This window comes from Camelus dromedarius, chromosome 1, assembly GCF_036321535.1.
Source record: "Camelus dromedarius isolate mCamDro1 chromosome 1, mCamDro1.pat, whole genome shotgun sequence".
Classification (NCBI taxonomy): domain Eukaryota; kingdom Metazoa; phylum Chordata; class Mammalia; order Artiodactyla; family Camelidae; genus Camelus; species Camelus dromedarius.
The window spans coordinates 92,633,114-92,660,165 of NC_087436.1; the positions used below are offsets into that span (position 1 = coordinate 92,633,114).

Here is a 27,052-nt window from a genome sequence, read left to right on the forward strand (position 1 = left end):
TGCCACCCTCTGCGGGGGGTGCACGGCCTCTATAACTGCTCAGTGCAAGGCAAACACTCAACAGTATTTTCATTTTTGACTTTTATTCTTATAAGCAAAAATTCTCTTCAGATGTCTTGGTCAGTGAAAACTGGTACTAATGTAAGTTTTTCGTAAAAGCGAAGTGGCATAAAGCAAACTTTCAAAAATCCAGGGAGACCTCAACCAGTTACTCTCTGTCACCTTGGAGGAAGTTATTTGATCCCTCTTTGCCTGTTTCCCATCTGTATCACCCCAACAGGGATGATAAAAGTACCTGAGGTTGTTGTCACAGGATTGCTGTGACCATTGAAAGTGATCATGTATGTAAAGTGTTGGCAGATCACGAGAGCCTGTGGCCGCCAGCTGTAACGGTATTTAAAAGGCACCCCCTCCACCCCCCACACACACTCACTCCTTGTTCCCCTCTCCAGCGTGCACATACACACACACACACAGGTCTCTGAACTTCATAAGAATGCTTGTCTCCCAGGCACAGCCCTCTTCCATCAGGCACCCTGGGAGCCAGGATAGAAAGCTGCAGTATGGAAGCGGCGTGGGCCGGGGGATGTCCTCTGGGCCCTAAAACAGCCCTCCTTCTGCCTAGAGTTACGCAGTCATTCACTTACTTAATCAGGTCCCTCAGCTGTTTGCTCACTCTTTCTACTGGATCTCAAACAAGTGGGCACGAGGCCCTCTCTCACATGGCTCCTCTGAGAGCCCCTCCACGTGAATTAGACAAATCACCCCTCCCAGAAGCCGACACAGCCCCGTGTCCGGGCATGGATTTCCACCCCACCTGCCCCTTCAGCCAGGCCCTTGTTACAGCGAACACCTTCACTTTGTGGCCTGAAAGGGAAGACGGTGCCCGTGCCCGTGCCCGTGCCCTCCCCACCCCCTGCCCCTTCATTCTCTTCTCCCTTCTCCCCGGACCCACAGCCTACCTCAAACCACGCCTCCCCTTTCCCTGAGCCCCCTTCTGAAACAACAAAAGCTTTAATGCATATCAGCTCATGCAAATGGATGTTTGGGTGGGAGTAAGGGATACCACTTACACACTGGAATTATCTAGAATGTCAGTTACGACCCAGCCAGTTTACCCTATTAATATATATTCTCTCGTTTAATCCACCTGGCACCCTCATGCGTAACTTTGTTATTATCTCCACCTCACAGATGAGGCCAGAGAGATTAAGTGACCTAGCAAATGTCACACAGCGGTAAGCAGCAGGGCTATCTCATCCAGGCATCACCACCAGTCAGAGATGTCCTAGCTGACACAATCCACCCTCCCGATGGTTAAAACAAGAGCTACTCAAGAGCAATCAGATATTAAGATGTAATCAGATAGTGTCAAAGCATAGCCACACAAAGAGTTCTGTGAAGTAAATCAGATATGAATCAATACATTTATCAAAAGTGATCAGCGTGTGATTAGGATGAGTAATCTAATCAATCAAGTATTAATACACATTAGCATTTTCAACATCTAATCACAGAGCACATAATCAAAATATAATGGCAGCAGGAATAATAAGTCAGTCTTCAAAGTTTCTCATCTAAAAATCCAACATGCTTCTCCAGCTAGAGCCAGATTCAAACTATAATGAATCTAGCGGGAACCACGTGGAATCCTGCCCTGATCCCACAAAGGTCCCGCTAATTAGGGTGCCTACAGTTTATACTTTAAATCTGAGAGTGAATGAGGACTTAATAATTACATCTTGCCAGGTTCCAGGCAAACACGAATATATGAACACCCTACTTGTAATCAGCTCTGGTCCGTTCCGTTTAATTTAACCCTTCCCAAGTTCTAAAAAATAATCATTAAGCCCACATTTTTTTTGCAGAGCTGAAGCTAGATATTAGAAATATAACAGCCAGCAAAACGTCATTCCCGGCCCCATATCACCTACAAGGAAAGACGGACAGGTAGATATTAGGAAATTAAGCTGTAGTGCAGTAAACTCTACAGTGGGGCCAAAACAGAACACTATGGAAGCATAGATAGAGAGAATCATTACACTTACTTATTGCCACCCCAAAATGCAGGGGCTTAAAACGACCGCTGTTTTATTACAGCTCATGACTTTGTGGCTTGCAAATGTCGGCAGGGCTTAGTTGGGTGATTCTGTTAATCGTGGCATCACCACTGACCCTTGTTCTCTCCCAGCCTTCTCCTCCTCCCCTTCTGTCCCCCCCCTTCCTTCCTTTCAAGTTCTTATAGTGACTGTTCCCTTTTAGATACACCACCCTGAATACGCAGTGCTAAACTAACTAAAATCAAGCCGATCTTCCTACAGCTTAGCCTTACTGGCCGGTGCAGTGCTGGGCTGGATCTCAAATGCCAGTCACCCGCACACCACCTTAACAATTTTTCCCACATTTCTGAACCACCAGTATTTTTTTTCTTTAACTTCAGCTTTGTTTCAGCCTCATTCTAAACAGACACATCAGTGAAATCACAGATTTGGTGTGCATGTGGTATTTTTTTATTTAGTAGACATTAAAATAAAAATATTTATAAAGCTTATGATACCACAAAATAAATACGTTGAAGGTGTGTGTTAGCATCCTCCTTGAACTCGCCTCACTTACCACAGTGGGTACGTGTACCATACTTGGAGACATGCTGCTAAGAGAGATTTCTTTAGGCATGGAAGGCACAATCGTTGCAGGCACAAAGCTTTACATCTGCTGAGAGATAAGAGGAGAGGAAGATTTCACAGGCAATGGATGGATGGTGAACAAGGCAGACTGTAATTAAATCCCAAAGCGTGTGGCCAAGGCAGAGGAGAAAATGAGAGGTCAGAGAAACAGAGAAGCCAGTGGGGGAGAGAGGCTGCCTGGAGAGGAAGGATTAAACCACACTGAATAGACTGATTTGGAGGTGATACTTAAAACCCTCCAAAGGCCCCACAAAGCTGCAGGACAAAAGGCAAACTTCTCAGCGCACCCATCCCATCGGGAGTGGCTTCTGTCTGTCCTGCAGTCTAACATCCAGGAATTCTCCTAAATAATCTTTTTTTTTTTCGGGTGGCCCTGAAAAGGGCTTTAACTTTATTATAGGGGAAAAGAAAAAAAGCTTGCAAACAAAGTGAGGCTTAGTCACTGAAGCCATAGAGGGTGCATTCCTGGTGCTTTAGCGCATAGACCACGTCCATGGCCATGACCGTCTTGCACTTGGCGTGCTTGGTGTAGGTGACGGCGACCTGGACCACGTTCTCCAGGAGCACCTTCAGCACCCCGTGGGTCTCCTCGTAGATGAGGCCGGAGATGCGCTTGATGCCACTGCAACGAGCTAGACGATGGACGGCAAGCTTGGTGATGCCCTGGATATTGTCGCGCAGACAGAGCCTTGCGGTGGCGCTTAGCACCTCCCTCTCCTAGCCCCTTGCCACCCTTGCCACCTCCAGACATGTGAATAAAAACTAAGAACTGCTGCTGACAGCCTCCTGAATAGTCTCCTTAACAAGTGTTTGTTGTTCCTCCAATACACCGTCCCCAGTACGTCTGCACTGACTGCTCCTTCTGCCTGGAAAACTCTCCGGCACTTCTGTCTTTTGGCCAATTTTTATCCAAATTCAGTTCAAATATCCCATCTTCTCTCATGATTGCGTGGTAGATTTTACAGCTCCCTTGTGCAAATTAGGAGGTGTTACTTGCTTTGGGTAGACGCACTCCAGTAGCTGGAGGGCCATGGTATTTGGTGAGCAAATGGCACCTTGTATGCACAAAAATGCAACACTTCCCCAGGTGTACGCAGCCCTGCGCCAGGGTCCTCGGGCTGAATTTCTGTCCCCTTGGCTTGGCACCCTTGTGCAGTGCACATCCTGCACGACATAAATGGCAGACCTGCCTTCTCCCCACCGCACAACTCAGGCAGAGGTGGCTGCCCTCCCATCTCCATGTTTAATGACTTATTCATGTCCCCCAAGAGACAGTCAACAACTGAAGGCAGCAAGGACCTCATCTATCTCTGTATTTCCTGCAACTAAAAGAGTGCCTATAAAGTGGAGCAAAATAAATACTTGCTGGGCAAACAGTGATCAATCAACAAGTAAGTACACGTTGGAATGACTCAGAAAGCATGAATTCTGACATATTCATGTTGGAACGAATTTGAAATTGGAGTTTTAACTCAGTGCCTTCCCACATTGCCCAATATATAAATTGTACCACATTCTTACATAGTGTGGGCAGAAAATACCTCCAAGTGGCCACAGTGTGCAACGAACAACAACGACAAATCTTCACCCAGACAGAGGAATGGCCCGTCCCTTCCTTTATTCCAAAAAATAACCAGTTGCTTACAGAAAGGACTATCACTGTGTGAAATAAAGACTGTCCCTCGCCATCTGGTTCTACAAGAATGAAGTCACGAGCTGCCGCAGCCGCTGACCTTCAACACCCCTTGAAAGGAGTTCAGGGTGGAGATCAGGAATGAGGTGCTCTGTGCTCTGGAAACAACTGGGTAGAACAGACCTTCAGATAGTTAAATATTTTCAGGAGAAAATTTTATGAGCCCAGATTCTTGCATCTTCTCATACCTAGAAAAGCACTAAAATCATAATGGAGACATCTGCTCCTCGTGACTAGCAGCAACCCTCTATGGAGATTGTGCTTGACTGCACGTACCCCCTTCCCCAAAATCACATATATACTGACCTCCGCCCACCTCTTTGGAGCAGTTCTTTGGAGCTCCTGGAGAGGCTTCTCCTGGGCTATAGTCAGTGAGCCCCGGCTCTCACGTTGTGTGTTTTTTTTCAGTGGACACCTGTTTTGTTCTGTGCTGCACCACTACAGGAAGCATGTGCTACTTGTCCAACAGAACAAATGAGGCAGAGTACACACTCCTTGCCTAGCTCATAGTTAAATAATGAGTAGAAGGAGCTGGGTTTAGTAGACCCAACACTGTGATAAAAGCAAAGTTTACATGATGACTCGGATGTGAAGAAAATAATCTCTTTTGTCACTATAACTGTTCCCTCACATCATGATCTTGAGCCCCTCTCCTATTGGTTGCAGAAAAGAAGCTTAAACTTGCAAATTAAAGATAACGCAATCTCTTCTCATTTAAAACAAACTCCCTTGATCTAACTCAGTCTCCTCTGAGTAAATAAATACTCACTTGACTCAAAGATTGAATTTCCCCTCAGGTCTATATCCTTCCTCCAAAGGTCCAACCTGAGTGCCAGACACAGGTCCTATACCCTCCTGACGACCAAGTGCTGTCCCCGCGGTCCTGCCTGCTGCAGTGCGGCTGGTCGACTCTGGCCGCGTGGGTCCTCATCGAGACCAGTGGGCTCCACCTGAGTATCCTGAGTATCATGTGGTGTGACCCCGACGGCTGCAGGCCCATTCTGACCCCAGACTCTTCAGCCCTCCACCCCAGCATCCCAGGACTTAGAGATAGCCTGCCTTCTCACATTGACACCTACCTCAGCCACCCTCTAACTACACCCTGAGTGTCTCCATGAGGCTCCAGCTCCACGTAAAACACAGGGCTCCCCTTAGGGACTGACAAGTTTCCGTGCTATCCCTGAGAGATGAGGAACAAGCACTGCCACACTGGGAGCCCACACCTCTCTGGCCCGTATTTATCTCCTCTTACTCTGCCCCTGGGGAGGGGAGCCAGGAACCTCATGTAGAACCTCAGGCTTCTCGCCTTCCCTCTCACATATTCCTTGTTTGCTCCCTGGCCCCTAGGGCTGGTAGGACTTTCCTCACAGTATTAAGTATCCTAGGTTGTCTCTGTCTTTGGTTTAAAATAAAACTCTGTTCAGATCACCAATTTGAATGCACTCCCCTTTCTACTCTTGACATGTAAAAGAAGCTTTTGTAATTGACAAATCCCTTTTTTCTCTCAACAAAGCCTGCCTTTCATTATGGAATTCAAGATCCTGTTTTAAAGTCAAAGCTGAACGCTGATTCCTTCTTTATTTTGGGGTTCCTACTAGGGTACTTCTGTATGAATATGCGGGGAGACCCATTCACGGGGATGAGGAGAAGACAGGATATTCATATATTCTAACAAGTAGCGTCTCTGTTGTATCAGCAACTTTGACTATTCAAATCGTAAAAGCATCACGATCTGCTGCCTTCTGCCCTTCTGCAACCCTTGCTGAGAAAGAGAGGTCAGGTGAACCTAAACCCCTGTTAGATGTGATTGGACCAAATCCCTTTCCAGCCAGCTTCTACTAGCTGGTCACTGACTCATCAGAGGTTCTTATGAATACGAACCAAAGACATGGAGATGCGAGCCAGACCACATTAAGTACCGGTCCCCAGACATCAGGTAGAGTTAGGACCAAAGTCAGCATCCTGGCAAGATACAACACAGGCACTTGCCCCAGAACCACAAGGAAGCAGAGGGTAAATGAACATGTGTCCCTGAGACAGGAGGGAAGTGGGCAGGGAATAACCATTAAAAGAATGACACAGCAATTGAGGGAATGACATAAACTGGTTAGAAGTGTCGACTGAAATAAATGCACAGCCTAAAAGTTGAGAGTTATGTTTTATTTGGCGGGAGGACTCGAGCTGGGATGACAGCCTCTGAGATCGCTCTGAGGAACTGCTCCAAAGAGGTAGGAGAGGAGCTAGAGTATATAGGAGCTTTACAACAAAACCAGGTAGTTGGAACAATAAAAGATTCCTGCTTAAATAAAGAAAACCAGGGATCTCAAGTTAAAGAATTTAGTGCTCTTCTGTGTATGGGAGGGAGCAAACATTTGCACTCATTGAATTCATTCCTTTGACAAGCACCTAGCTATCTAGAGCCAGTGTCCTGTCTTTTCTTATTCTGAGTCCCCTCAGGGTGCACCACTGTGAGTGGCTGCAGAGGCCGGGCTGCAGGCACTTGTCTTCACTGAGGGGTGGCGGCAGCCCCTGACGACTTGATGGCTTCAGCATTCTTTGTTTACTGATGTGGTTTGCAGCATTTTTCATTCACAGAACCAACTAGTCCCAAGATGCTGAAAGACTCGACTTCCAGTGGGTCTTGAGCCTCATTATAGGCTCATTGTGATACGTTCACATGCTCAGTGACACACCCACAGGTGCCACGACAGTTCCCAGGCTGCCCAAAAAAGCCCAAAAAGCGGGCAGGAGCACCAACTCCTGGAAATCCTCAGCCCTTCCCCAGCACAGCTGGGGTAATCCTCCCACTTGTTCGCTTATGAAATTATTCAGCCTGTATAAACTGACCACCCGGCACCCCAGGGCCACTCTCCCTTCTGAGACGGACTGCGTTCTGTCGATGGAAAGCGTACCTCTCTAAATAAACCTGCTTCCATTTTAATACCCTGTATTCTTTCCTGCGAGAGACAAGAACCTACTCTCTGGTAATATCCCAGGAGCAGCGAAGCCCAAAGACCACGTGGTCGCAGCAGCTGAGACGGGGCCTGAGTGGCCCTTCTGTGACTTTCCAGGGCCGTGAAGACTGGCTGTACGAACGGTTTTCAAGAGATTCCCCTCCCCCATACTTTCAACAAAGCTGTGTGGATGAATTCCTGTCCCTTCCTAAGTAAGATCCCAGACTGGGACACCAGAAAAAGACAGGGTGTGGTAAATGAGTAGAAAGCAAGCTTGTGAAGGTGACACAGACCGTGGAACCCTTTGCTTTACCAAATTATTATTCCCTGAGTCATCCCTCGGGGGCTCCAGGTTCAGAACTCAAACACCCAGATCCAGGCAGACTGCTTTTCAGAAGCTCAGTGAAGCTCATTATGCTTTCTTAAGGGGTAAGCCCCAGCCCTCCAGATTACAGGCTCTTTGCAGAAAGCTGGCTCCCCAGACATTACTAACACAACCTGTTGATGAGACAAAGCTGAGTTTATTGCTTCCATACGAAGGGAGAACATCGTTTTGCAAAGGTTTGGCAGTGTTTCTGGGGAGTAAGGAATGGTAATCATTTAATGAGAATTGGAACTCTGACTTGAGGCTCCCAAAGCAAGGAGCTTGTTAGGATTGGGCAAGGATCATGATACAACAGTTCAGAATTGGTGGGAAATGCAAAGTGAGAATTTTGAAGCAAGAGATTCAAACACTCTCAGGGTACAAGCTGTCTGTTTATGCTTTTCCACTGAAGAGCTGGGAAGAGCCTTGGGTGACATTCCTGTGATGAACAGTCAATCCCATTTGCCTGGACAGGAGACTCCTGGAAAACTAAAGTCATGTTAAGAAAGGCAGAGGAGTAGTACAGTCATGTTGATGGAGATAGGAAAGTGTGGTTCCAGTTCCCAGAGTGCAGGATGAGTGTGAGGGTAGACAGTTTCGGTACTGAAGCAGATGAGAAACTGTCTGTTCTTTGCTCTAGACAGGCTTGGATATTCAGATAGCACTACCAGCCATCCTCCTGGAAGCCCTTTCAGCTTCTGGGGGCAAACCCTATGTCACCAGGGTTAAGGATGGAACAGAGCGTGATGATAACATAGGAAGGGGCGTCCAACCCAGTCTTGAGAGTCAGTAAGGCTTCTTGGAGGAGGAAGCACTCAAGCTGAGACCCAAAGCATGAAAAACATCAGCCAAGCAAAGGAGTGTGTATGTCGTGGCGGGAGGGGGTATGCTCCAGGTGGAAGGGACAGCAAGGACCCGGAAGTGAGAGAGAGAGATTAGTGCACAGGATGTCACCAGAAGGGCTGAGATCATGCAGAGTCTTGTCAACTGTGTGTGCCAGGGAGTCTGGGCTTTTTCATGAAGGCATTACGGAGCCACTGTAGAATTTTAGACAGAAAAGAAAACCTATATACCTTTTTAAAGGATTGTTCTGGTTGCTTGAGAATGGTTTTGGGAGGGGCATGACCAGAGGCAGGGCAAACAGTCATACCATTTACAATGTTGAAGTCACATTGACTTATTTATACATTGCCTTCGCTTCAGAACCTGCAAATTCATGGAGTCATAGACCCCAAAGGTTGAAAAGAATCCTTAAAAAATCATCCAGACCAGTATTTCCCTACCAAATCATACTGCAGACCCACAAAAACTCACCCCTCTCCCTGACCCTAAGCTTGAAGCAGGGTGCAGAGGGGATGGAGGGACTGGGCAGGCATCCTGTCACTGGGGAGGCTCAGAGGCAGATCTTGGGAAACAACATTCTGGTCCATCCACCCACCTAAGCAGTGATTGACTTCCCCCTACACTGATCTGATCCAAGGAAAACATACGCCTTTCAAAACACGGAGAAATGTGTACCCAGAATGTGCTTCAACAACTCAAAAGCCAATTACGGTCTGTCTAATCTAACCAAAGCTGATTTCCTCAGGTGGCCGAGGGAGAGGTCAAATGGCCACTGCCGAGGATTTCCACAGAGTTCCGCCAGAACATGACGTCCCCGGCGTGTCCCCAGGGCCAGCAGCTCAACTGCTGAAGAGTTAAGCAGTTGAATCTTTTAATTTCCCTTCCTCTCCTGATAATTATAAATATGGCACAGCCGTGAACTGCAGCAAACTCCCTTAGAGGTGAGGATTCAGTATTCTCTCACAAAGGAAACAAAAAGAAATTGTCCATATTTTATGCTCCCACATGTGCTCACTGATGCCGATCTGAAAAAGACAAAGAGGGATTATTTTCTAATGAAAAAAATCTGCACATCCACATTCATCTATTTATATAAACCTCATTTTGCTCCCAAGCAGTCTGTGCCATTTCTGTAAGAACCGTGATTTCGCAAGCTCTCGATTCATGGGGAAGCTGTGAGTGCCCTCTAGAGGAATTTTGTCTCCATTACAGCTACCCACCGCGGGTCCGGTACATTAGAGCGGCTCTTACCCGGGCTGAATTCTGGAGAGCATCAATTTCTCAGGATGTGTGTGCAGTTTAGGTCCATTTTCAGCTTCTCTTTTTATACATGTGGTTCGTAATTCAGAGATCAATCCAGTGCTGCTGGCCATAGTAAGAGCTGGGCTGGCTAAAGTTTAGTGAGATTAATAGCCATTGAGAAGATGCTTCCCTCTGCTGGGGCAACCCCAGAGCAGAGGACAGCCCCTGCCGAGGAATTCAACCAGGAAAAAGCCTTGCAAATTCACGGTGTGGACTGTCCTCACTTCCATGCTACCAAGAACCAAGACTGCCCAAAAGGTGAATCTCTGCAACCCTTACAAAACCACCTCACTCTCCCTACCCTGAGGTTGCACGGACCACAGCACAGGACCAATGAATGCCCTTTAGGATCAGTACCACCTGCAACCCACAAGACCTTGGGCAAGTCAGGCAGCTTTTTAAAATAAAGGCTGCGGAGATTTACACCAGAAACTAGCACAACATTGTTAATCAAATATACTTCAATAAAATTAAAATTTAAAAATGTTTAAAAAGGCTGAGGCTATCCTGGAAATGCTGCATCAGCAGCTGTGGGGTTATGGGGACACACATCAATAAAATCTCGATATGAATGCCTTCTGAGCTCTTTCTTCTGCTTGAATATGATGCTGAGTTTTGAGAACTGAATGACATCAAAGTGCAAAATTCACTTCAAATAGATGAATAAATTCTTATATGAGATGCTCTAATGTACGGTGTGTTTGAAAACTGTGTTATCTTGAAGTCATTCATATCTTCATAGAAAAAAATTTTTTTTACTTATAGAGAGTGCCCCTTTTTGATATAACACACTAAAAATATTTTAAGAGCGATTCTTGGTGATTTGCCTTAATCAAATATTGAGTACTTAATGTTCTGGTGGAACCCTGTGGAAATCCCCTTTCATTAAGTTGAATGGAAATGATGTGGGGAAAATGAGCCTTGGATTAACTTGGTTTGATTCATGGAATATTTTAAAAATAATATTAGGCATCTAGATAATTCAGAGACAGCAGTTGCTTCCAATGATGTCAAATCCTGGCTGTGGCAATGCTGCTTCCTCTTAATGTAGTGAAATGAGCAAGTTTTGGGGCCAGAGAACTCTGGGTTGGATGCTACTGACGGTACAGATCCCAGTCCACAAACATGTAATGAATTTTTCAGTTTCTCTAATTGAGCTTCATTTCTGTAATGAGCTCCTGTTCCACCAGGGGGCAGAAATGGGATCTGAGTCAATTACATTTTCTCCTTGTTTCTCCAGGTTGGCACTTGATGGGGAAGGAAAGGGGACCGTGTGATGTCACAGCGTGGCGGGCTGGCAGCTGCTCTTGACCCTTACCTCTGCCCCCCGGCACATCCACTGAGCCCTCCCCTTCCCATCCAGTGTTCACTGGCATCACTCTACGTTGTCACTGAGGAACATCCTTCGTATTCCTGGGGACTCCTTCCTCCTGGTTGGTTCCTCCCCTGCGGGACCCAGGCCTCTCCAGAGCACAGGAGAGCACTGTGCTGCTGGGGAATCCGGTGAGGCTGCCCCAGGCCCGGCTGCCAAGGCACACCACAGCCACGCTCCTGGGGTGGGGGTCTCACACCCACCTGGAAAGGGAATCACAGATCACTTGGACCTCACTCCCCCCAAATTAGCTGGGCTCGTGTTTTCCCCTGACCCTGGCCCCCAGCCCACCTGCAGGATGAGGCATAGGGCCTGCCTTCCTCAGACACGCACCCACAGTGTCTCCTCACTTTCACTCCCTCTCCAGCTCTCCCCACCCCAGCTGTGATGGTTGATTTCATGCGTCCACCTGACTGGGCTAGGGGATACCCAGAAAGCTAGTGAAGCATTAGTTGAGTGTCTCCTGAAGGGATTAGCATTTGAGTCGGCAGACTGATAAAGGACAGCATCCTCACCAGTGTGGGTGGGCTTCACCCAGTCCCTGGAGGTCCTGAATAGAACAAAAAGGCAGAGGTAGAGCAAGGTCACTCTCTCAGCCAGAGCTAAGACATTTGTCTTCTGAGACTCTGAGACATCAACACTCCTGGGTCTTGGACTCAAGTGGAACTCGCACCATTCGCTCCCCTGGTGTTCGAGCCTTCAGGCTGGACTGGCTTTCTTGGACCTCCAGCTTGCAGACTGCAGATCATGGGACTTCTCAGCACCCGTAATCACAGGAACCAATTCCTGTACTTAATCTCTTTCTATGTATCTATACCTATGTCGCCTATTGGCTCTGTTTCTCTGGAGAACTTTGACTAGTACACGCAGAGATTCACCTTGCCCAGAGTCATCAAGTTTTCTCCATGCTCTGAGACCCCTGGACAGTTCCTGTAAAACCCTTTTCTGAAGCCATTGATTGATGTGCATGATGCTGGGGGATCTAAATGCTGCAGGAATTGGTGGAAGGATCAAGAAACATTGGGAAAAAAGAATACACTGCAGCTCCCCAACTTTACTGTGGACCATAGGCAAGCTCCTTATTTTCTCTGAGCCTCAGTTTCTTCATCAATGGCATGTATCCCATAGGGCTGTGAGAAGGTGGATCTTAAACCAGCTCAGCACCGTACACACTCACTCCCCCTCTTCTGCTCATTCTGCTAGCACTGTTGGACAGCAAAGAGAGTAGAGGTCAGTGTGCCCAGAGCAACTGCTTTCCAACAGAGAAAAGACAGGAGGAAAAGTGCACAGACAGGCCCAGGGGATCACATGGCTTGCAGAGGAATCCTGGGAAATGGAACAGTGAGAGAAAGAAGAGCCTGGCACACAACGGGGAAAAGGCAAGAACAAAGGTGCAGAATGACCAGGCCCAACAAGAGCCACACGTGGCAGCCATTATCTCAGGAAGATGGCTCCAGAGACCTGCTCAACCAGACCCCCTCCGTCCGGATAATGGATCTGCAGGGTTTCAAAGACAGATCATGAAAGATGCTCAACATTGCTAATTATCAGAGAAATGCAAACCAAAACCACAATGAGGTATCATCTCACACCAGTCAGAATGGCCATCACTAGAAAGTCTACAAATAAAGAATGCTGAAGAGAGTGTGGAGAAAAGGGAGTCCTCCTACTCTGTTGATGGGAATGTAAATTGATGCAGCCATTATGAAGCACAGTATGGAGTTCCTTTAAAAACCAAAAACAGAGTTATCATATGATCCAGCAATCCCACTCCTGGGCATATGTCCAGAGAAAACTTTAATTCCAAAAGATACATGCACACCAATGTTCACAGCAGCACTATTTACAATAGCCAAGACATGGAGGCAACTTAAATGTCCATGATAGATGACTGGATAAAGAAGATTTAGTGGAATACTACTCAGCCATAAAAAAGAATGAGGTAATGCCATTTGCAGCAACATGGATGGACCTAGAGATTATCATACTAAGTGAGGTAAGTCAGACAGAGAAATATCATATGATATCACTTCTATGTGGAATCTAAAAAATGATATAGATTAATTCATTTACAAACCAGAAATAGACTCACAGACATGGAAAACAAACTATGGTTACCAAAGGGGTAGTGGAGGAGGATAAATTAGGAGTTTGGGATTACAATATACATACTACTATATATAAAACAGATAAACAACAAGGCCCTACTGTAGAGCACAGGGAACTTGTAATAACCTATAATGGAAAAGAATCTGAAAAAAAATATATGTGTGTGTGTGTGTGTGCATATATATATATACACACACATATATACATGTCACTTTGCTGTAAACCTGAAACTAACACAACATTGTAAATCAACTATACTTCAATTTAAAAAAATTTTTAAGTAATTAAAATAATAAATTTGGAATAGAAGACAGATCATGACCCAGCAGTGCGCACACCTGCCCCTGCTCTCACTTCTGCCACCTGCTGGGCAAAGTGCTAAGTTGGGGCTTCTCCGATTTTCTACTCTGGTCAATTGACCACCTTCATGAAATTCTGCCATACATTTCATCATTTCCCTACCCAAACTTGTTTCATTTTTTAAATGATACTTCTATGATTTTGCATATCTTTAGCAACACTGTATCATCCAGCCAATTAGGTGATAATTAAAGAATTTCCCAAAACTCTGGCTCCTTGATATCAGAAAGCCATTTGCTTTTCTCTGATGCATCTATTAGCCTATTATTTCCATTTAGCCTATTTGTATAGAGCACTCTACTTCTCCAGACTCTCGAATTACTGATTTTTATGCTTGTTCCTTAGCACTTAATGCAGTTCATAAATTTTACTCTACTACTTTAGGCATAAATCACACTAAAAGCCCAAGTTGCTGAAGAAAAGTAGCAGCAAATCAGGCTTGGAATATCGAGCCACCAGCATCAAGTATCAATTCTATATTCACACACTTCAAATTAAGAGGTTTTCCCCTGTTGTTTAAATATAATTTAAAGTTTTCTTACGACTATCCCTGACTTTATATTAAGCCCCAAACTTAAAAAAAAAAGAAAGAAAGAAAGAAAGAAAAAGAAACTCAGAATACTCATTTGGTTTTTGTTATGATTCAACATTGAACTTTCTGAAGTATATGCCTAAAAATCACCTCAGTATAGAAACAAACAAATGAAAAAAAGATGCCCTTGAGAAACCACTGTTCACTCCTGGCCAAGGTGACATGTAAGTTCAGAGTGTTCTGAAAGGGAAAAAAAAATTATATCTACATCTCTGAGACCCTGTACATGATTCAGGTTTATGTCAGCAGCATCTGAACGATGTGTGGCCGGCAAAGGACAAAGCACCAGTGCCTCTGTTTTACGTGGTAAGCCCCTTGCTGACATCAGCCTGGATGTTGACCTTAACCACGTGCCTCAGTTATATTCTACGGTGGCAATTTGGCCACATCCTTTAAAAACAGACGAATGAGCTTCAGGGAGCTATTCTATGTGGATAGAGATGTTTTTCTTTATTGGTAAATAAATATTCCACCTGTGACATGCAGAGCATTCAAATGAAATGTCAGTGACCATTCTGCAGCTCCCTTTAAAAGGCAGAAAATTTCCCTTAGACAACATAATAATAATAATAATCAGCACTTTTCATCTTCAAAGCAATTTTTGCACATTAACTAATCAATCTGTCCAACATCTGTGTGACGTGGATGAAAAAGGGTCTTTATTTCAATCAGAGAGAGAGAAATGATGAAAAACATGTTGAGTGACAGAAGCTCAGCTGAGGCCAGGAAAACCCTCGGCGGAAAATCAGGGGACCCCACTTCAAGACCAGTCTGGCTTTGGGACCACAAGGCAAGAGAACAGAGGCTGCAGCATCAGTTTGGAGGATACTGCAAAATTCCAGTGAGACGTCTGCTCTCCATGCGATGGGGACGGTAGTGGAAGTTAAAAAGAGAAGCCAGAATGCTTTGGGAGACCATCAGACCCTCCCAAGAAAGCAGTCTTTCGTTTATCAACTCATTCACTGATTCATTATTTGACTCATTCCCTCGGTACCTCGCTGATGATGTATTGACCAAACAAGGGAATTTACCCATTTACCGTGTATTGGGTGTCTGCCAGGAACTGTGTTAGGTTGGGGACGCTAAATGAAAAAGACACAATCCCTGATCTTAATTTCTTAATTTACAACACAGATAAAAAGAGCTGCCCTGTCCATCACTGAGATCACTGATTCCTGTCAGTCCTGCTCTCCAGCCTCCTCAGCAGTCCGGCCCATTCTCCTCCTCCTCATCTCTGCGACTACCCTGGCTTGGGTCCTGGTCCTCTCTGCTACAGGGCTCTGTCCTCACATCCTCCTTCCATTTTGTTTCTATCTTTCTAAACTTCATATCTGATGCGGACACTCTCTTGCTTAAACAACTTCAGTTATGGTCCACATCTTCCAGAATAAAGTCCAAACAAAGCCCTTCCCATTCAGACCGATGCCACCTGCTCCAGTCTCATTCTCCTTGTTCCTTACACTTCAGCAATATGGAAATAATTTCAGTCCCCTGAACACAATATGCTGCAGAGGAGAAGGGTGCCTCTCTGGCTCTGGACATGGTTTTCTCTCTGCCTAAAATGCCATCCACTGGATCTTCCACCTGGCCTGTGTGCTGAACTGTCATCCTGAAGCTCTTCCTTGGCCCTGCTTCCCTTTGGAGCAGTTTCCCCTGACCTTCTCAGGCAGGGTTCACCACTGCCCTCTGTGTGACCACATTATACCCACCTCTCTTGAAATTACAGGTGTCCCTTGTTTTCTGAGGACTCATCATGGGAACATTTGCTGTAATGACTTGCAAAAATGTTCACCCATCAGTCTCTATCCAAATCAGAAACCCATCATAATACATCCGCATACTTAGGCTGCATGGAACGTATTAGTTCTGATAGTTTTCTGGAATCATGTCACCTGCAAATAGTGAGTTTTACTTCTTCCTTTCCAATACGGGTGAATTTAATCTCTATTTCTTGTCTGACTGCCATGGCTAGGACTTCCAATACTATGCTGAATAAAAGTGGTGAGAGTGGGCACCTTTATCTTGTTCCTGATCTTAAAGGAAAAGTTTCCAGCTTTTCACCATTAAGTATGCCCTTAGCTGTGGGCTTGTCACATATGGCCTTCATTATGTTGAGGTATGTTCCCTCTACACCCACTTTGTTGAGAGTTTTAATCATAAATGTATGTTGAATTTTGTCAAATGCTTTTTATCCATCTATTGAAATGGCCATATGATTTTTTTCTCTTCATTTTGTTAATGTGGTGTATCGCATTGATTGATCCATCCGTGCATCCCTGAAATAAATCCCGCTTGATCATGGTGTATGACCCCTTTAATGTATTGTCGTATTTTGGTTGCTAATATTTTGCTGAAAATTTTTGCATCCATATTCATCAGCAATATTAGCCCGTAATTTTCTTTTTTTGTGTTGTCTTTGTTTGGTTTTGGTGTCAGGGTGATGTAAGCCTCATAAAATGAATCAGGAAGTTTTCCCTCCTCTTAAATTTTTTGGTAATTAAATCTTCTTTGAAAGTTTGGTAGCATTCACCCGTGAAGCCATCCAGTCCTGGGCTTTTATTTTTTCAGTAAGTTTTTATTACTGTTTCAATCTCTGTACTAGTGATCAGTCTATTCAGATTTTCTATTTCTTCATGATTCAGTTTTGGAAGGTTGTATGCTTCTAAGAATCTGTTCATTTCTCCTAGCTTGTCCTATTTGTTGGAGTATAGATGTTCATAATATTCTCTTACAACCCTTTGTGTTTCTATGGCATCTGTTGTTATTTTTCCTCTTTTTTTTTTTTTCTGGTTTTATTTATCAGAGCCTCTCTCTGTTTTTCTTAGAGAGTCCAGCTAAAGGTTTGTCAATTTTGTTTATCTTTTCCAAGGACCAGCTCTATCATTTCTATTGTCTTTTTAGTCTCTATTTCGTTTATTTCTGATCTGATATTTATTATTTCCTTCCTTCTCTGGGACTCTGGGCTACATTTGTTCTTCTTTTTCTAGTCCCTTTAGGTGTAAGGTTAGATTGTTTATTTGAGATTTTTCTTGTCTTTTGAGATAGGCCTGTATAAGGTCTTAGTACTGCTCTTGCCACATCCCATAGGCTTGGGATGTCATATTTTCCTTTGTCTTCAGGTAATTTTTGATTTCTTCTCTGATTTCTTTATTGACCCAGTAGTTGCTCACTAGCCTGTGTTCAGTCTCCACATGTTTGTGACTTTTCCAGGTTTCTTCTGGTAGTTGATTTCTAGTTTCATACCATTGTGATCAGGAAAGATGCTCGATATGATTTCTATCTTCTTAAATGTATTGAGACTTGTTTTGTGTCCCAACATATGGTGTATCATCCAGAAAGTGGCACGTGCACTTGAGAATGCGTATTCTGCTGCATTTGGATGGAACGTTCTGTACAAATCTATCAAGTCTTGTTGTCTGATGATTCATTTAAGGCTGCTGCTTCTTTGCTGACTTCCAGCCTGGATGAGCCTTTATACTGATGTAAGTGGAGTCCCCTAGTATTATTATATTACTGTCAATTTCTCCCTTTATGTCTGTTAACGTTTGCTTTACGTACACAGGTGCTTCTATATTAGATGCATAGATATTCACAAGTGTGATATCCTTTCGTTGGATTGATCCCTTTATTACATGCACTTCCCTTCTTTGTCTCTTGTTATATTCTTTATTTAAGTCTATTTTGTTGATATAAGTATTGCTTCCTCAGCTTTCGTTTTATTTTATCTTCTTTGCATACCTTTTTCCATCTTTGCTTTCAGTCTGCGTCTGTCTTTAAATCTGAAGTGAATCTCTTACAGGCAGCACATATATGGGTCTTGTTTTTGTTATCCATTCAGCTACCCTCTGTCTTTTGATTAAAGCATTTAGTCCATTTACATTTAAAGTAATTATTGATAGGTACTTACTGCCATTTTGTTAATTGTTTTCTGGTTGTTTTGGTCATTCTTCTCTATTCTTTTTCTCTTGTTTTCTTCCCTCATAGTTTGATGACTTCCTTTCGTGCCATGTTTATACTCCTTCCCTTTATCTTTTGTGTATCATTGTAAGTTTTGGGTTTCTGGTTACCATGAGGTTCATATTTACCAACCTATATATTTAGCAATCTATTTTAAGTTGATGATTGCTTAAGTTTGAGTGCATTCTAAGAGCACTACATTCTTACTCCCCCCCCCCCCATTTTGTGGCTTAGATGTCACATTTTATCTTTTTATTTTGTGTGTCGTCTAACTAACTATTTTAGCTATAGATAGTTTCATTACTTTTATCTTTTAACTTTCATACTAGTTCTGTAGATGGTCAATCCATTACCTTTACTCTATGTTTGCCTTTACAAAGTGAGTTTTTTTTCTTTCATAATTTTCTTGTTTCTAGTTACAGCCTTTTCTTTTCTGTTTAAAGAAATCCCTTTAACATTTCTTGTAAGGCCAGTTTAGTGGTAATGAACTCCTTTAGCTTTTGCTTATCTGTGAAACTCTCTCTCCTTTAATTCTGGAATGACAGCCTTGCCAAGTAAAATATTTCTGGTTATAAATTTTTATCTTTCAGAACTTTGAATGTATCATGCTAGTAACTTCCGGCTTGTAAAGTTCATGCTGAAAAAGCTGCTGATAGTCATATGGGGATTCCCTTGTCATAACTAGTGGTTTTTCCTCTTACTGCTTCTAAGATTCTCTGTTTATCTTTAACTTTTGATGCTTTAATTATAATGCATCTTGGTGTGGGTCTCTTTGGGCTCATCTTATTCAGGACTCTGTGCTTCCTGGACTTGGATGTCTGTTTCCTTGGCCAAGTCAAGGAAGTTTTCAGCCATTTTTCCTTCAGCTAAATTTTCCATCCCTTTCTCCTTCTCTTCTCCTTCTGGGACCCCTATAATGTGAATGATAGTACACTTGATGCTGTCTCAGAAGTCCCTTAAACTATCCTCATTTTTAAAAAATTCTTATATCTTTTTGCTGTTCCAGTTGGGTGATTTCTACTACCCTCACTTCCAGATCATTGATCTATTCTTCTGTGTCTTCTAATCTGCTGTTGATTCCCTCTAGTGTATTTTTCATTTCAGTTATTGTTTCTTCAGTCCTGTTTGGTTCTTTTTGTTAAAGTTCTCATGGAGGTCATCCATTCTTCTCCCAAGTTCAGTTAGTATCTTTATGACTATTGCTTTGAGCTCCTTATCTCCATTTCATTTCATTCTTTTTTTGAGGTTTTGTCTGGTTCTTTTGTTTGGAAGGTATTCCTTTGTCTCCTCATTTGTCTCTCTGTATTTGTTTCTACGTATTAGGTATATCAGTGATGTCTTCCAGTCTTGAAAGAATGGCCTTATGTAGAAGGTGTCCTGTGGGGCTCAAGGGTGCAATCCCCATGGTCACCAGAGCCACGTGCTCTGGGGGTATCCCCTTTGTGGGCTACGTGTGCTCTCCTGCTGCAGCTGGGCTGTGATTGGGTTGCAGCTCCCGCTGCAGGTGTGCTAATGTGCAAGACTAGCTCCCGGCATGACTAACTGCAAGGCCCGTTTGTTAATGTTGTGTGCTAGTATGTGGGGCTTGACCTCAAGAGTGCCACTTTGGAGAGGCACCATTGTCAGCCAGGGTAGCCCACCATGTGGGGTGGGGCAGAAGGTGTTTGTGGGGTCCAGCCTGGGTGGGCAGGTTGGATACGGTGGGCCCTCAGGGTGGGCTGGACTGGGACTGGGCACACAGCATTATCTAGGTTCATGGAGAATGACAGAAATGGCATTCACCAGCACCAGGCCAGCTAGGTAGAAGGAGAGTAAAAAGAAAATAGTGCCTGTGAGCTATTCCATCCCTGGAGAAAGTTCCACCAGATCCCTGCCTCTCCAGGACATGCCCTGAAATTAACAAATGAATTTCCTTTCCATGCAACCCAAGGACTTTTCAAGCTGCTGCCTCTGTGATGGGACTTAGAGTGAGTGAGTTTGTGCATGAGCCCTTTGAGAGCAGAATCTTGGGTGCCAGCAGCCCTCTGGCTCTCCCAGATATGAGCCCTGTTGATTTTCAAAGCCAGACATTATGGGGATTCATTTTTCTAGTGTAGGTTCCCCAAGATGGGGATCCCAATGTGGGGCACAGGACCTTCACTCTTCAGGGGGGACCTCCAAGGTAACGACATCCTTCCTGCTTATGGGCCACTGCACTGGAAGGTGTGGGTTCTGACCAAACTGAGTCTCTGCCCTTCCTACCCATCTCAGCGTGGCCTTTTCTTTATAGCCTCAGTTGTAGAAAATCTGTTCCACAGGTCTTCAGGTTGTTTTCAGGGAGAGTTGCTCTACATGCACTTGTAGTTTTGGTGTGTCCGCAGCAGGAGGCATGCTTAGGATCTTCCTACTCCATCTTACTCCTAATCAGTGCAGACAAATTTTGAAATTGTTGGTTCTGGACTGTTTCACTGGACATGGCATGACATCTTTTAAATCTAGAGAATGACCACATACAGTGGACTGATGGCCACAGTCTGAATGGGATGCACTGAGGGTATGTTCTTTGCAGAAGAAGTAAACATGATTCATATCCAGTGCTCTTCCGTATCACTGTGTACTGCACTATAACCACAAGGATTTTACTGAGTGCTAAACAATAAGATGATTGATGTTTAAGATATTTTATACTAAACCAGAAGTCTTTAGTGGATAGTTGTACAGGTGTTTACAGATGTTTTGAGAGATTTTTGGAGAAATTGATTGGGGTTTTTGGAATGGGATGGGGACACATTATTTTTCCAATTTAAAACAATACAGTATATCGAAATACATGAAAATATGCAATCCAACACATTTTTAAAAGATTAAATTTGGATGACAAAGATGCCTACATTTGCTGGCATAGCTGTCTCCCCTTCTTCCCTACAAGACTGTAAGCTCTTGAGCCAGATATCTGTGTTTTGTTTATCTACGTATCCTCAGACATAAACACAATGTCTTGTACCCAGTAAATGTATAATGGATGAACAGATGGATGGATGATGGGTGGATGGACAGATGAACAGATGTTCCAACTGCAATATTACTAAGTGTCCATTCCCCTGGAATTCACCACTGGACCCTCAGCCTCATTCTGCTTTCATTCATAGCCAAGAATATGACTTTTCTATCTCCCTCATGACATGATGGTGATGGAAGCAAAGAAGGGAGATCTTGGAAGGCTATTTTGAGAGGGCCATACATTAAATAACTGCAAATGACTTAACATTTGCAGATGATTGAAAGGAAATAAAGGCAGGATCCCAGAGCTTGTCATACTCACTCTTGACCCTGGTTTTTGTACTCAATCCAGTTTTGAGTGAGGTAGATTCTTCCAGGACTGTACCACTCTCCTTTAGGAAGAAAAATCAACAGTGTTCCTTTCCAATAGGCACCCCAGTTCAGAGAACTCCTCTTTGCATTATCAATTTCCCAAAAGGGAATCATGTTTGCTCTCTGTTCAGGGCTGTCTCCATAGCCACCTATAGGTTTTGAGGCTCTGTTAATTATGCCTGTATATCAATAACCACAAAGCCATAGGCCATGCTGCATTCTCCATCTGTTGAGTATTTATAAACAAAAATAAAAAGATCCCCCAAGGGCTTATTGGCTTTTTTAAAAACAATTCTGTAGCCTTATTTATAAGTAACCCCTACCACCTATTATATGAGCTAAGAATCCAGGCACCAGCTACCAGGAATCAATACACACTCAAATTGACCCGTCAATATGCACAATCATTTATTCCATTCAAGGTTATCTTGGCTTCTTCAGGGCAGAGGCTCATTTTCTCCATTATAGCCATGACTTCCAGGTTAGGTGAGACAAGCAGAAAGGAGAAGCCTCTTGTACAAGGACATCAGCTTGTGTATTTGCAGCCCTGGGAATCAGGCCGACCTCACCAGTAAGAGATGGGAGCATGTGGCCAGTATCTCCACTTGCTTTTCTTATTTATCCCAGGGATTTGTCTTCCTAAACACAGCTTCTCCAGCATTTCCCCAGACAGACATCAAGGTCACCAACCACACAGGCAAAATAAGAGCATAACCAACTTAATCTGTTTTGTATCGAAAAGCTTGGCACGTATGCACATAATAAATGTTCTTTACATGAATAAAATGTGCTATGTAGAAAGACAGCCTGGGTTCAGAATGAACCTCTGCTACTTACTAAATGCATGTTACCTAACTTCTTGCAGAAGTTTCCGTTTGTGGGTTCCTGCTCTGGTTAAGTTGTAGGATTTTCCGTATCTGTCTGTCTCTCCGATTTTGGGGACAGTGGCTTGCCCTGTGACCTCACTTCTCTGACAGATCTAAGAAGAGCTGTTAATTTCCAGTTTGTTTAGTTTTTTATTTGTTAGTATGGAGTGGGGACTTCTAAGCTCTTACATGCCAAGCCAGAAACTGGAAGTTGAGGCATAATTTTCACTTCATAAATTTGGACAGGCCAGAAACAACCCATTGCTTTGTATTTTTATTTATTCAAAAAATACATATATATGTATTTAATGCTTACTGCATGCAAGGCACTATTTTAAGTGCTTTATAATCATAAACTCATTTTCTTTTCAAAGCAACTCCAAAGAATCTTCAAAAGCAGGTTTTTTAATCATCCTCAGTTTATAGGTGGAGAAGCTGAGATTGAAAAAATTAACCAATAGGACACAGGATTAGGGCTCTAGGCAGGCAGCCCTTTTTAACTCAGTTTAATTTGATCTAAGGCCTCATCTTCCTAAACTGGAGGTTCTTGTTCCGGCTTGGGTTGTAGGGAGTCTTACTTTGAGAAGACGGTGGGATGCGGGGAGGAGAGGCAGGCACCAGCACTGTTCCTGTCGATGAGCTCCTGTCCGAGTCTGGTTTCCTGAAGATGAGCATCTCTGCTCACGCGTGTCCCTGGGTGGGCCTGAAGTTGGTTAAGGGCTCTCAGCAGTGGTATAAATAGCAAATCATTTCATTTCCTCCCGTCACAACTTCCAGCTGTGCCACGTCAGATCCCCTTCCTTGTTCATCACTGACGTCTTGGGCAGACTTTATAACTTACAATTATTTTTGATTATTAAAAGCCCAGTCCAGTTACGGGCTTATCTCAAAGGTGCTTTAAATCCCACTTCTTGCCCTTTCTTCTAGCGCAGGCTGGGAGAGAGCATCAGGGTGCTGGCCTGGTGTGGGTCTGAAACATTGCCAGCCCCCTCGCCCTCAAAGCTGGCTTCCCTGGCGGGACAGTGATGCCAAAGCAGGGAGGCTCTCAGCCCTCGTTCTGATTTGGTCTGGTTTCATACGGTAGTTTCCCGCATAGCTGATGGAAGTGGTTTTCTTGGGGTGTTGTTCAGCTTCTCCCCAGCATCTCTGTCTCTAGGACTACCTCCAAGAGGCAGTCATGACTCCTGGCCCCACCAGGAATCAGGCCTCCAGCCAGTTCTCTGAGTTAGACACGGTCTGGCTGGGCCCCGGAGCCACCAGGGCCACTCTGTGCCTCTGGCTGCTCCTCCAACTTCCCGCCCCTTCCTGGGAACCACGGGAACCACTGCAGTCCTGCTCCATTTCCTCCATCCCCTCCAGGGGCGTCTGGGAATGCGTGGTTTTGCCTTCATCCTTTCCTTCCCAGGGTTACTCAGGCTCTCCCTACTTTGTGAAGAGAGTGGCGCTAATTTGCATATTTAAATACAACGCTCACCTTCAGCTTCCCCCGAGTACTCCTTCAACACATCCCATTCTGCTCTGTAGCAGCTCCAGGACAGGCAATGACGGCTCAGCAGGGCAGAGAGATGCCTTTCCCCTTCGGTGCAGACACTCCCAATCTCTACAAGAGTCTCTCGAAGCCCCCTGTCGCCAGTTAGGCCTGGGGTGGGTGAAGGTCCCCCTCTGTTTCCCACAGAGAAGGGTGGAAACCTTCTTGGTGTCAACAGCGCACTGTACAGACTGAAGAATCTGGCCACTGTCTCACCCCCTCCACCCCCGTGCGCGCTTCCAGGAGGGTGGCTGGTGGCTGGCTGTGCTGGGGCTGGGGCTGCGGCCACTTGTAAGCCCGGGGGAGGCGTGGCTGGCACCTGGATTGCTGGGAACTTTCTTTAGCTCAGGCTACACTTAGTTCCTCTTGTTCTCAGCTCTCAGTCACGACTAGGAAACAAAGGAAAAGTCTCTCCAGACCCCCACCAGAGAGTCGGGCATTGCTGCTTCCTCTGCCTGCCCTGTGAGGGGCTGTCAGAGCTGCTCTGCTCGCCCGTGACACTGTTATCCCCTAACCCCACTGTGGGCATTCCCTTCCCAGACGGGGGAGTGGAGAGGAAGGCACACAGGATGACTTTCCTCCTCTACAAGGCTCGAGGCAAAGAGGAAGAAAAGGACTAGGAGTTGAGAGTTTACACGCTTTTCCACGTTTACTCTTTCCAATAATTCTACGCAAACCTGATACGGGTGAAGCAACTGAAGCCAGTAACTTGCCCCTGTTTTCAAACACCAGCCTGTGTCTGAAACCTCCGTCTTTCTAGCACAACCTGGCTTGCTGTAAGCATGAACCCCAAAAGCCAGGGAGAGCCAGGACAGATGGGACTTAATCATAGGATGTTTCTTATATTATCAGTTCTGTTTCTATTACTCTTCAGTGTTGATGTTAAACATGTTATAACTGTGTGTCATCTCCCAAACTAAACTATAATATTTCTGAAATCAGGAACATATTGATCCTTTTCTTCTCCTCCCAGGGCATTAAGAGCAGTGCCTTATGAATTTATGTGAAAGTTTCACCATGTTTGTTGAATTAAGAAAAGGAAGAATAGAAAACAAAAAGTACTGTATACAAGTATCCGGACTTCGTGACAGTATTGCGATAATGGCACAACGTGAGCAGCAAGTACTCAGCGAGCTTTGTGGAATCGAGTAAGTTGCATGGAGTCTTCCACGTGTGGCAGATTTATATCACCGATGAGCGTCTCCAAGGACACAGGTATAGATTTCACTGACTATGAGAATCTGAAGATTAGGACATAGGAACAAACCAGGCAAAGCTGTGATAGAAATGAAATCAAACCCTACTTGTAAATCTTCTCCAGGCTAGCCTGAGTCTTCCCAACAATGTCAGTCGAAACCATTAGTTTTATATGAGGCAAAGCTACGATTCTTGAAGCATGGGTTCAAATCTGACTGCAACTCAATCATTTCAGATTTTCTTAGTCACTTAAGAAGGATGATTACAAAATAATGAGACTGATATTAATGTGTGGCTGGAAGAATCAGTTTTGTTGTTTTACAGCTGCACATTATATTTTCAAAAGGTCTTTCTTTAAAACTTGAAGCAATGACAAGGGATCAATATTCAATCAGTTTCTGCAGAATATGATGATGGATTTGAGATCACTGGGGTCTGCAATGATTTGGTGCCCAAAAAGTCAATACATCTCATTCATTCACTCAACAAACATCTCCTGCATATTTACTAGGCACTAGGCATCGAAATATAAAGGTAAAAGATGTAGTTCTCTCTTCAAGATGCCACTGACTTGCTGGAAACTCAGAAGTACAGGCAGCCAGTTTCAAGGCAGTGGGTGAAGAGTTGTGGCAGAGGCTGGCAGAGTGGGACCTGATTCAGATTTTGGTGGTGTCAGGAGAGGCTTTCTTGAAGAGGTGATGGATAAGGAGTGTTTTGAAGGATGAGGACTAGCCAGATGAAGAAGGGGATGAAGTGGACCTCAGGCAGAGAAAAAAGACGCAAGACAGAAGCCTAGCATGCAGGATGAGGGCACGCTTTTCCCCGTAGAATCCAGGCAGAGCAATGCAGAAAGTAACAAGTAAGTAGCCCCTGTTACTTACTGTCAGGAGTAAAGGATGGATCCAAGAGAATCAAACTGCATTCTTGGTCCAGGTGGTCTTGTGTCATCTTTCTCAGTGCCAGCCTTGGGGCTGTGTGTGAGGAGAGCAGTTAGGGGATCCTCCAGGAAACCTATGACAACTCACCCAATCTTGACCACCAGGGATCCTGCAACCTCACAGTGCCCAGTGAGGGAGAGAAGGGCAGTGCCCAAGCTTGGGTGGCAAGGTCAGCCATGGGTGTGCTGTCTATGTGGGAGGGAAAAGGCTCCGTTTGATCTTAGTGCCCAAGATCGCAGAAAACTCAGGCTTCCCCTGTTCTGGATGGATCTGGAGGTTGGGGTGAGCCGGCAGAGTCTCTGGGCAAGAGGGTGACAGTTTTGTAAAGTTTAGGCTATGCATTTAGGATGGAACAAGACCCCAGTCAGGGACTGGAAGATGGGTAGTAGGATCCAGCCCTCACAGGGAGAGAATTGGCAGGTCTGGGCCAGACGTTTCAGGACATGACAGCAGAGCCGGGGTGGGGGATGATTCAGGATGACAGCCCCCCTGACAGTTTCCTTCTCATGTGTGAGTCCGCATCAAGGTCATGCCATACAGGTTCTGATCCCCCTTTAATGATAAGCTACAAGCAAAAAGGACTTGAAGGATGCCTTCTACTGCACCATCATGCAAACTGGTGTCAGTATCAGGTGTGACCCATTGGTAAAGTCTTCTTGGCCAGTGAGCAGGCCTGGGGAAGGGAGCTAGTCTTAGAGCAGGTGGTGCCATTCACAGGCAGCCATCCGAATGCTATGGAACCCAAACACTGGTACTTGGCCCCAAGTCTGGAAACATAGGAATAAACTGGTCCATCTAAAATTAGAAGGCCACTTGACCCCTTCCCATCCCCGCCCCCACCCCATGTTGGCTCCCCTAGTGTCAGGACGTGAAAGTACAGGGTCAGAGGTAGAACTGGGGTGTAAACCTGTCCTATGGCATCCAAAGCTGGTAGATCAT

General features: G+C 44.8%; 1 pseudogene; it reads right to left on the reverse strand.

The window, feature by feature from the left end:
* Positions 1 to 3,122: 3,122 nt before the first annotated feature.
* Positions 3,123 to 3,438, reverse strand: LOC105089355 (histone H4-like; annotated as a pseudogene).
* Positions 3,439 to 27,052: the final 23,614 nt, after the last annotated feature.